Raw genomic sequence first — 10,871 nt, 5'->3', positions numbered from 1 at the left:
CAAACCAGGGAACAAATTGAAAGGTGTATAATTCCAGTAGGATCAAAGGGCCTGAATAGTGGTGAGCATTTCTATAACACGGCCGTCAAAACTTGGAAACCTTTAAAAGTAAAGTTAAATTCTGGGCAAAAAAATGTCTTGCTTATTTTTGGCTTGTTTTTCAAAGACTGCTGCTTACTTTTTTGTTCATAATCTGGCAACACTGCACTCAAGGAACTTTCATCGTCGGCAACCTTGTATACTAGATTTCGGCAAAAACTTTAAATTATAAGGAACATCAAAATAGCTAAGTGGTATATAGCTGGAAAAAAAACTTTTGATTGATGATGATTTTTGAAGAATAGGATGATAGACCTGTCTATTAAGTTTATATGGGAAAGTGGTAGAGAAAAAGATTTTATCTGAGGTTGATAGTATTGCAATTGTTGTATTGTCAGTGTTGAAAAAAGGATTGATTTTTTATGTGGACTATGTATGAATGATGGTCTTAGCAGTGATATTTGTACATGCTAAGTGGTATATAGCTGAAAAAAAACTTGCCATAAAGGAAGATTGTCTGTTCTTTTTAGATTGAAGCTGAGGGCAATTAATAATTGCTGTAGGCCTATTGAAAGTAGTTGCAGCTAATGGTGTCATGCTGAGAAGGAAGAAAATTAGTCATATTAAAAGAAGTCTCAAATGATGTTGCTGTCAAGAGGAGACTCAAATCTCTCAGATCAGATCTGTTATTGTCCTGGGGTGGCATGGTGGGTTTGACCTCAGCTTTGTAATACAGGACCCATAGATCAAACTTGGCTATAGCAACACACTGAAGGGCCAATGCAGGGACCTTAGTAGTCAAGAAGCATTGTTCATCCAATTATTTTTTACTTTTTTTTGTTGGGCTACTTATGCCAGTCTAAATTGATGAAAATTCCAGCTAAGGATAAGTGCTCAAAAGTACAACCCTGGAACAACCCTTACAAACCCCTCAAAAAAAAAAAACCTTGAGTTAAACCCTCTCCAAAAAAATATCCTGGGTACAGCCTTGCCTAGAAGGTGTTTCAATTATGGTCCATACTTTCCTATTTAGGCTATGATGTTCTATCAATGATGTTCTAGGTCAGACCAAGGACAGATCTGATCAGACTTAAGAAAAGATTAGAACAGGGATGATGTTCTATCAATTTGAAAACTTATACTGCTTGGTAAATTTTATTATGAAAGGGACCCTTTTAGTTACACCCTGTCTTTTTTAAAAACTTAACAGTAAATATTTGGCAGTTCATATTACTGACTTACAAATAAAGTGAACATACCAATCAATGCCCTTTTTTGTGCTATTTATAAATATAATAATCATTTTTGTCACAAATGAATTTTACCCCTACCCCTATATGTACCAATTTAAGGTATATATTTGCACATTAGGGGATGGGTGAAGTTTATTTCTGAAGCAAATGAGAGGCAAGTTTAAACTTTACTGTCACAACACTGACCTGCCCTAATGTGCAAATATATACCCTGAATTGGTATATATAGGGGTGGGGATAAAATTCATTTCCAACAAAAATGATTATTATATTTGGAAAGAGCATAAAGAAGGCACCAAGTGGTATATTCACTTTATTTGTAAGTCAATAATATGAACAGTGAAATATTTACCAAAATAGTGACCAGAAATTCTGAAGGTAAAATTCTACTTAAGCTACTTTTGATTATCTTGGAAAGGGGCTAGGTTAGGAAAATGAAACTTTCAGGGATGGGTCTACAGGCTAAAGTATGTCCTGGGAAGTTGTGTTGAAGTACCTACCTCCACTCCTTCTCCCTCTAGAGGGTCCCTGACCTTTGATGACCTTTAAAAATCTGTGCATTATAAAAGTAAAACCTTGCAATATGGATCTTCTGCTTAAATGGAGTACAACAAAATTGATTTCAGTTTCACAACTTTCCTCAATCCCAATTTATAAGGTTTCAAAGATATGCAAATACATTTCCTAAATTTTGAAGATAAAACATTCATATGGCTTAAAATTCTAATCAAATAACTGAAATTTTATTTTCAGAGCTAAAGCAAGAGAAAAAAAAAACTGATAACTGAAAATTAAGGTAAAATGTTGTAAATTTCAATGGGTATAGACCTGTCATGTATGCAAATTTCTGAATTACCGAATCTGGACAGTTCCCTCAATATTGGAAACAAGGCTTTATAACCCCAATCAAAAAGAAAAATGGGAAGCCTGGCTTTGATGGCATTTGTCCTATTACCCTCATCTTGATTTTTTCAAAATTGTATGAAAGTTTTCTTGCAGACTGGCTTAAGATGAAAGTCCTCCCCCTCATTGATCTTAGACAGTTGTATCCACATTCTGCTCCACAGAGCTAATTCAGCTTGCAAGCTGAATTTGCTCTTCATTTTCTGGCTTCTATTGTCCAGAGTCTCCCACCACTACCTTACACATTTCCAGATGTTCCTGATCCTTTTTCACTCCCACATATTTCTCCATTTGATGTTGTAAAAAAAAATTGAAAAACTAAAACGATCAAGCATTTGCCGTTTAGATATTCCTGTTCCCCTGATGGAAGCTTTCAGTGATTACCTCTCAAAACCCCTATCCACCCTGTTTAATAAAGTTACTGAATCTGGACAGTTCCCTCAATATTGGAAACAAGGCTTTATAATCCCAATCAAAAAGAAAAATGGGAAGCCTGGCTTTGATGGCATTCGTCCTATTACTCTCATCTTGATTTTTTCAAAATTGTATGAAAGTTTTCTTGCAGACTGGCTTAAGATGAAAGTCCTCCCCCTCATTGATCTTAGACAGTTTGGTAATCTCAAATCCATGTCAACCTCTCATTACCTGATCCATCTTGCTGATACCATGGGTAAATTACTTGAAAAACCTAACACTTGGCTTGATCTAATTTCTATTGATCTTCAAAAAGCCTTTGATTTGATTAACCACAATTTACTCATAGATAAACTTATAAATGAATTCCACATTGAAACTTTCCTTGTTAAGCTCGTTGCCTCTTTTCTTTCTAATAGATCTCAAGCAGTTAAATATCTAAATTGTTTCTCAGATCATCTCCCCATATTTAATGGCAATCATCAAGGGACTATTCTAGGCCCTGTCCATTTTTCTCTTTTTATTAACAGCCTTTCAACCCTTTATGACAATAGGTGGAAATTTGTCGATGACTTGACAGTTTTAGAGATATGTCATAAAAACATCTTAAGCAACCCAATGGGCATACTCCAAGATATTGCCTGTGAGGCCTCTTCCCTTGACATGACAGTTAACCCTTCTAAATCCGCAATAGTCTCAGTAAGTTCCCTTAAATCCCCTCCCCTTTTTCTTGCTTTTATTGCTCCTGAAACCTCTGTCACTTCTCTTAAACTCTTTGATGTTACAACTTCATCCAATTTGAAAAGGGATGCCCATATAAATAATATCCTGTGACAAGAAAACTCCTCGCTTTCCCTCCTTAAACTTTCAAATAAATTTAGTTGCCCCCGATCACATTTACTACAAGTATACATTTCTTTTGTGTGTCCCATATTAGAGTATGCTTGTCCTGTGTGGCACCCTGGCCTCTCAAATGAAGCAACACAAAAAATTGAAAATGTCCAAAAGAGAGCTCTAAGAATTATTTTTAAAGAGGGCAAGATACCGTATTTGCATTTGTTAAATATTTCAAACCTAGAGACCCTTGAGAGATGAAGAAATAATTTGTGCCTCCGTTTTGGTAAGTTGGCACTTTTGAACCCCCATACTGCAAACCTTTTCCCTGAATACCATGTACCTGATAGAAATTGTCCTCCACGAACTGTGTCCCAGCCTATCCCCACCTTATCTCCTGTTCTTTGTAATACCTTGCAGTATAAGAAATATTTTATCCCTTTTTTTACTGGTATAATAAATAGTGGTTAATTTGTACATAAATTTTGTCTTTTCTCTTATATAATAAAAGAAACAGCTCGTTTTTCTTTATACTTTTTTTTTGTTCCCTATCCTCTTTTTATGTTGTTTTTGAAACATTTGTTAACGTATATATTATTTGTTTTTTCAGTTTTTATCTTTTTAACTAGTTGCCATTTTGCAGTTTTTAATATAAGTGACAAAGGAATAATATAGCATTCCGATATTTATTTATTTATTTATTTTTTTGCATTGGTTGCCAATTTTTTAGTTGTTGTGCTTTTGTTATGATTTTCTTGCTTGTTTGTTTTTTTATGGACTTCGAAATTCGAATTTGGCCCTTCAGGGCTTGTGATAGTAATTTCTCGAAAATAAATATCTTTTCTTTTTTTCTTTTTTTATCTTAAGCTTCCTCTATAGCTAGCTGCATCAAGATACCAAAAATTAGTCAGTTATCTGATATATCCTTAGTTTTTTCTTTGTCAAGGAAAATACAGTTCTAAGGAAGTAGATATTGCAGTGACTCTATTAACTTCCTGTGACCAAGGAATTGCTGATACAGCTGCTGCAGAAAGTAGTCCATAAACACAGATGTAGCTAATATATTTCAGGATCCTCTGATGCTTTTGTATAATTATTCCTATTCATTTGCTTTGGAGCTTATCTGGGCACTCTAATGCTGATTTCATAATCTTGACACAGTTCAGTCCCTTCAGTGAAAAGTAGATGAAACATAGCTTCACTCCTCTCTCTTGTGTCTCTAACTTTGCTCTTAAGATCATCAGCATGTTTGAGAAAGTATACAAGATCTACAGCTTCTGATGGCAAAATGTTGACAAATTGTGTGACAGGCTAAAAACTTTACTGACAGTAACGATACTTGACTTACTTGACTTAAGTCCTATCCATCCTTGAAGGTCGTCTTGGGGCCTCTTTCTTTGTAATGGCATGGATGTGCCTTTTGTATGCTTCATGGTCTTCTGCTAGGCAAAGAAGGTCCAAGAGGCGGTGAGGTGCAAAGTTTTCCTTCCACCTTTTTGGGGGACAACCACAAGGACGAGAACCATGAATTTGGCCTTCAAAGGTGATTTTTGGGAGACAGGACTGACTCATCCATTGAACATGAGCAAGCCATCAAAGTTGCTGGAGCTGGATCTTCATGAGAATTGTTTGTTGTACTTTAAGGCACTCAAGAAGTTCGACATTTGAGATTCTATCAAGGTAAGTGATCCCGCCAATGCAGTGGAGGCACTTAGTTTCAAATGCTGCAAGTTGACAGTTGTCATTTACCTTCAGTGTCCATGTTTCACATGAGTAGATTTTGATGGGGATGATCAGGGTATCAAAAAGTTGTGTCTTAAGCTCCAGAGACAAATCCTTGCTTCACCATATGGGCATAAGGGCCTTGAAACTGGAACTTGCAAGGGCAAGACGTCTTTTGATAGACTGTTGTCACTGGTGATCAGACTACCAAGGTAAGGGAACTCGTCAACCCACTGGATACTCTCTCCATTAATTTTCAGGTCTGGCTTAACTGTATCCTGCAGCTTTCATGAGCAGCACATAGTCTTTGTTTTTGATACATTTATGATCATTCCAAAAGAACTAGTGGCTTCAAAGACGTCATTAGCAACAGCTTGTAGATCCTCGGATGTTTCAGCCATTTCGTTGATATTGTTGGCATAGGCTAGCTAATCTATCTGAACACCCCCTATATGTGCGCCACAAGTTGTCTCGACCAGGGATAAGACTGCTGTGAGGAAAAGGTTGAACAGCTCTGGAGACAAAAGGCATCCTTGAAGGACACCTGCGGAAGTCTGGAAACTGTCAGTGACACCTTCACTAGTCATGACGTGACTCCCAAATTTTGAGTCTTTGATAAGATCTACTAGGTTTTGTGGGATTCCGTAATGGAGGAGGATATGTCATAGGCCATTTCTCCAAATAAGGTCAAATGCTTGCCTAAAGTTGATGAAGAGCTGATACAGGTAGCAACCAAATTCCAGATATTTCTCTAAAATTTTGCGAACAGTGAAAATTTGATCAACAGTTGATCTCCCAGGGCGAAAACCAGCTTGGTATTCTTGGATGACATGCCTCTGATCCGTTGGAGGATGATTAGGGTGAAGATCTTGGCAGTTTGACTTGTTAGGCTAATAGGACGGTAATTATCACATACTGCCTTTGACCCCTTCTTGTGTAGTGGAACAATTGTGGCTTCACACCAAGAAGTTGGGAAATGACTCTTTTGCCAGGCACCAGATACAATGTTGTGGAAAAGATCTATAAGTGTTTCACACCAGACTTTCAGCAGTTCTGCCTGTATCCTGTCCGGGCCAGGGGCCTTGTTAGTCTTCAGTGCTTGGATGGCATCCTCGACCTCAGAATGGAGAGGAGGTGGGCTGGGGTCTGAGACAGTAACGGGAAAGAGGTCCAGGACAGCAGGGTTTGGAAAGATATCAGGATTAAGCTTTTTTTTGAAATGCTCCATCCACCTGGATTGGATACCTTCTGTGCTTTGTATCTGAGAGCCATTTTCTAGCAGTGCACAAGAACTGTGGCTTTTCTTGCTTGTTATCTCACAAACTCTCTTATACCTGAAGTACGAACCACCTTTCTGAAAATCAGCCTCACACTGTTCACATTCGTCTTTAATGTAGGTGCGATGGGCTCCACGGTGGCTTTTTCTACAGCACGCTTCAACTGCTTATATCTATCCCTGCTCTCTCTGTCTGACCTGTTATTGTGTTTTTGTTTCTCAGCACATAATAAAATGATTTTGTTGGTTATCCAAGGCTTTTTATCACCCTTTTTGATTCCAAGGAGGACATTGCTACTTTGCTGATGATCTTAGAGGAGTCTGTGACCAGTTTATCAATATCCTCTTTAGATATAGTTACAGGAATATTAGAAAGAAGGTCCGATATTTGAGTAGACAGTTCATTGATGTAGGTTTGGCGAGTTTGAGGGTCTTTGAGAAGATGTGTGTTGAAACAAGCAGGTCTATTATTCAGCTTTGCGGAAGATTTCAGGCGTATCTTTAGTGCAGACGTGACCAGGGAATGTTTGCTGTCGAAATCGCCACCTGCGAGGGTGACAGTATCTAGCACAGACGATTTCCACCGCCTAGAGACGAGCACGTAATCAATAAGATTATGGGTTTTTCCATCTGGCAAAGTCCATTTCGCCTTACGACGTTCTTTATGTTTGAAGAGAGTATTGGTAAGGGCTAGATCACTGTCTGTGCAAAATTCAATGAGGCGTTCTCCCCTCTTGTTAAGTCGTCCAAGGCCAAATTTACCCATAAGATCTTCGTTTCCAGCAGAATCGTTACCAACAATAGCATTGAAGTTGCCAATAGCAACAACAAGGTCTTTTTCGGGAACTGCGTCAATTAGGTTTTGCAGTTGAAGGTAGAAAGTGTCAGACTCTTCATCTGGTTTTCTGTAGTCAGGAGCGTAGACTTGTATGATCATGATGTGGATCAGTGATCCTTTCATTTGTATCATAATCAACTGTTCTGACACAGGCGTTATGGAAATCAGGGATCTTCGTGCCTTAGTTGACATCAAAAAGCCAACACCTTGGCGATGGATGCCATCGGTTCTCCCAGACACTATCAGACTAGTGTTGACAATCCTTTCTTTGCTGGTGCTAGGGAGATGTGTTTCTGAAAGTCCCACAATATCCCATTTATATCGGTTTAGTTCATTTAGGACAAGATCTATTTTGCCTTGTTTAGCAAGCGTCCTAACGTTCAGGGTTCCAACAGATAAAATCAATTTAGGAGAAAGCATAGCCTCCGGGTTTGGAGTTGTCAACATTGCTAAAGGGAGATTCTCGGTCGTCAGATCGTCGGTTGCCCCGGACGCGGTAACTTCGTCGGTTGCCCCGGACGCAGTAGTATTGGTTCTCGTTCTTGATTGTTTGTAGCCTACTTCATATTTTATAGGAAAGAAGGTTTCTTGGCTAATTTCGGGACAGCGGTAAGCCACTCCTCTCCATTCCTAGCAGGGTCCGGCTATATCTACTACCGATAATGCGCCCTTCTGGCGTCCTGCATCACCTGCAATTTTCCCATTGCTGGGAGAAGGTTTATTAATGGCGGGACGTATCGATTTGCCGGTGGGTCGTGCCCTGTGAACATAAGACGGGCCTTCCACCTCCTCCGCCTGAGCTTATGGCCCCCAGACGTGGGTGCTCCAGCTATATTTCAAGACCCCCAGAGACTGGGTCCTCCCTTGGTCCGTGCCTCCCTACTGGGAGGTGCTATAGCTGCTGCAAAACTGTAACCATAGCTGCTACAAAACTGCATCTTTCAATAACAGATAGCAAAGAATAAGCTTTGCTTGGAGATTCAGAATTGGAATCAGGATGTTCTTGTGTTATTCTCACAGCCTTACAGATTATAATGAACATTTCTTTAAACAGAATTATTGCTTTTAAGTGCTCTATTCATCCAGTCTTACAAAATTTGTTCAATCTTATTCTTTTTGTCCCTGTGATAAGATTAATTTCCTGAGGAATTTGTTTGAAAATTGCAGAGCATTTAAAGTAAAATTCTAAATAAATTTATTACTTCTTTGAAAGTTCCTAGACAATTTCTTATAACAGGTATATTGTACAAATGACACAGGGCTAAGTTTAAAGGAGTGACTTGCTCAGTAAACATAGACTGCATGGAAAAAAAATTCACAGAGTATAGCAGCACAACCTTGAAAGTGGCTGCTCATAGATAAAGCTCCATCAAAACCTTGGTCCATTAAGTATTGGCTTCCTATTCCAACTAACATTTGTATCACCCAGCCATGGTCTGCTATCATCCAACTTTTTTTTTTTTTTTTTAACAAGCCTATAATTGTTGATTTCCATTTTGAAATCATGGATGACTAATTAACACACAGGGGTATAGACTTCTATATAAATACTGAAAAAGCACATGTTGGATTTAAATGAAGTTGAACAATCTCAGGAGCCCAAGGTCATAACAGCTTACTTAGCAGCAGCCTGGCATTATTTTCAACTGCATTTTCAAAATTCCCTTGTGGAGATTGTCACACATTACCTACTTGTTGAGCATACATTACTCTACATCAATGGGATTCAAATCCATAATGAATTTTGTTAGCTCCTAAGACAGTTGTGTTTTAAATTTTATTTTATAAAATAAATAAATCATTCAGTTTCTATCTTCATCACAATAAGATTTACAGCATATATTATCCTTTTGGATTATTCAAGATCTATAAGAATGTTGACCCTACTGGACAAATTTCTGATTTTTTTTTTTTTTTTTTGGGGGGGGGGGTCAGGGATGTATCCCTGTTATCCCCCCTGGGTTTGCCCCTGATATATACAACAATGAGGTGGGGGGTAGGGGTACTGTAAAGTGAAATGCTTTTATTAATGATGTAAGTATTATAGAACTTCTTAAAGTTGTTTTCAGAATATCATAAGCTATTTGTTACAAAATTAAATATGTTTTGTTTTTGCTACAAAAAAAGTTTAAATGACAAATGGCTTCTGATAATTTCTGAAATTGTAATGGAAGTCAATTGGCTAAACTTTTGTTGTCCTAAGTGTTCCTAATATTATATAGGCATCTAAAGACACCATACACATATCCAAATTTATTAATGTTTAAACCAACCACTAAAAACATGCAGTTGGTAAACTTTCTAGGCTACGTTTATCCTTACTTGTGTGAGCTTGTTGACTGTAAAGAAACACATAAAATCAAACAAACATAACATTTTCTAGCCTTGCTGGATTGTATACAGAGTGTGGGCTTTTTGAAAAATGTACAAAAACAGCCTAATTATTGCACAAACAAACAACAAATTGTGTTTTATAGAATTAGTAAACCTAAAAACCCTATTATAAAAAGTTTTCAGCCGTTGACACTAGTAAATTGCGTGATAAAGATAAGATAAAAAGATAAATAGTGATGAATAGTGGTAAATAATTAGAAGAGAAAAAGAAGGACATCTGATTTTGTAAATAGCACAAATGAGTCTCAGAATACTAGGAAGAGGATTTCTTTCTCCCACTTCTGATCACTCTTCAAGGGACCTTTTCTTTTGCCTCTCCCACTTCTGATGACTCTTCAAGGGACGTTTTCTTGTGCCATGGGTCTATGCGTCACATGTCCAGGGGGGGATCTTCCTTCTCTATGCATGATTTTGGCAGCCATTGTTGGCTGCTCATGTGTCTCTATTGCCGCATCCCCTGGGGGGCTGGTGCTTTGAAGCTATATCTTCCTCAAGCATTGGCCCAGATGATTCACTGTTAAGCAGTCCATCAGAGTCCAAGTTCAAGTATTCAATTTACTGAAAGAACTGAGTTGCTGATTTTGACATCATTTACCAACATACTCTTTTCTATGTTAATACATTTTTCCTGTTATACATCTAGTCAATGGCACTCAATTCTTAGAAGAGAGTCAACACCACACTTTACTTTTGCCAACTAGTGTTTATTACCTTAAATTACCTTAAATCGCATCTTCTAGCGACTAAGGTTGCAGGAACCTGTAGATGTCGCCAGGTAGTAATGACAGGAGTTCGTTGCACAATTCATTAGTGGATCATCACATCCTACACGTATACAGGACAGTTGAATATCACACACTAATAGACCCTAGTGGTGGATGCAGGCTCATCCCACTGCGTCCTCCATGGCTTGTTCCTCCAATCATGGTCAACGCCAGTCTTGAAGCTGTTAACTGAAGCTGCGGAAACAGTTGAATCGCTCAGTGAATTCCACAACGGAACAACGCGATTGGTGAAGAAGTTATATTTCTCACGCTTTCTGCTGAATCTTTGGCGGAGTTTTATGGGGTTACCTCGCGCTCTGCTAGACTGGTCCTGTTCGAGAATGGGCTTGATAACACTGCTGTTCATCAACTTATATGCCAAAATTACGTCCCCCCTTTTTCTACGGTAGGTCAGAGTTTGCAAATCAAGCTTT

General features: G+C 38.2%; 1 protein-coding gene across 3 annotated transcripts in view; it reads left to right on the top strand.

Moving 5' to 3' along the window:
* The first annotated feature begins 234 nt into the window (after positions 1-234).
* The window catches only part of LOC148950637 (JNK1/MAPK8-associated membrane protein), a 34,702-nt gene continuing 24,065 nt past the window's right edge, over positions 235-10,871 (top strand). Inside the window, exon 1 of one of the 3 annotated variants that reach the window (XM_089092526.1) lies at positions 235-293. The gene's annotated coding sequence lies outside the window, so the exon portion shown is untranslated. The other 2 variants (XM_089092528.1, XM_089092527.1) reach the window with 2 other exon arrangements.

This window comes from Artemia sp. Qi Xiang Cuo, chromosome 7, assembly GCF_049724085.1.
Source record: "Artemia sp. Qi Xiang Cuo chromosome 7, ASM4972408v1, whole genome shotgun sequence".
NCBI classification, from domain to species: domain Eukaryota; kingdom Metazoa; phylum Arthropoda; class Branchiopoda; order Anostraca; family Artemiidae; genus Artemia; species Artemia sp. Qi Xiang Cuo.
Note: the sequence above shows the minus strand (reverse complement) of the source record. Positions and strands in the feature narration are given on the sequence as shown.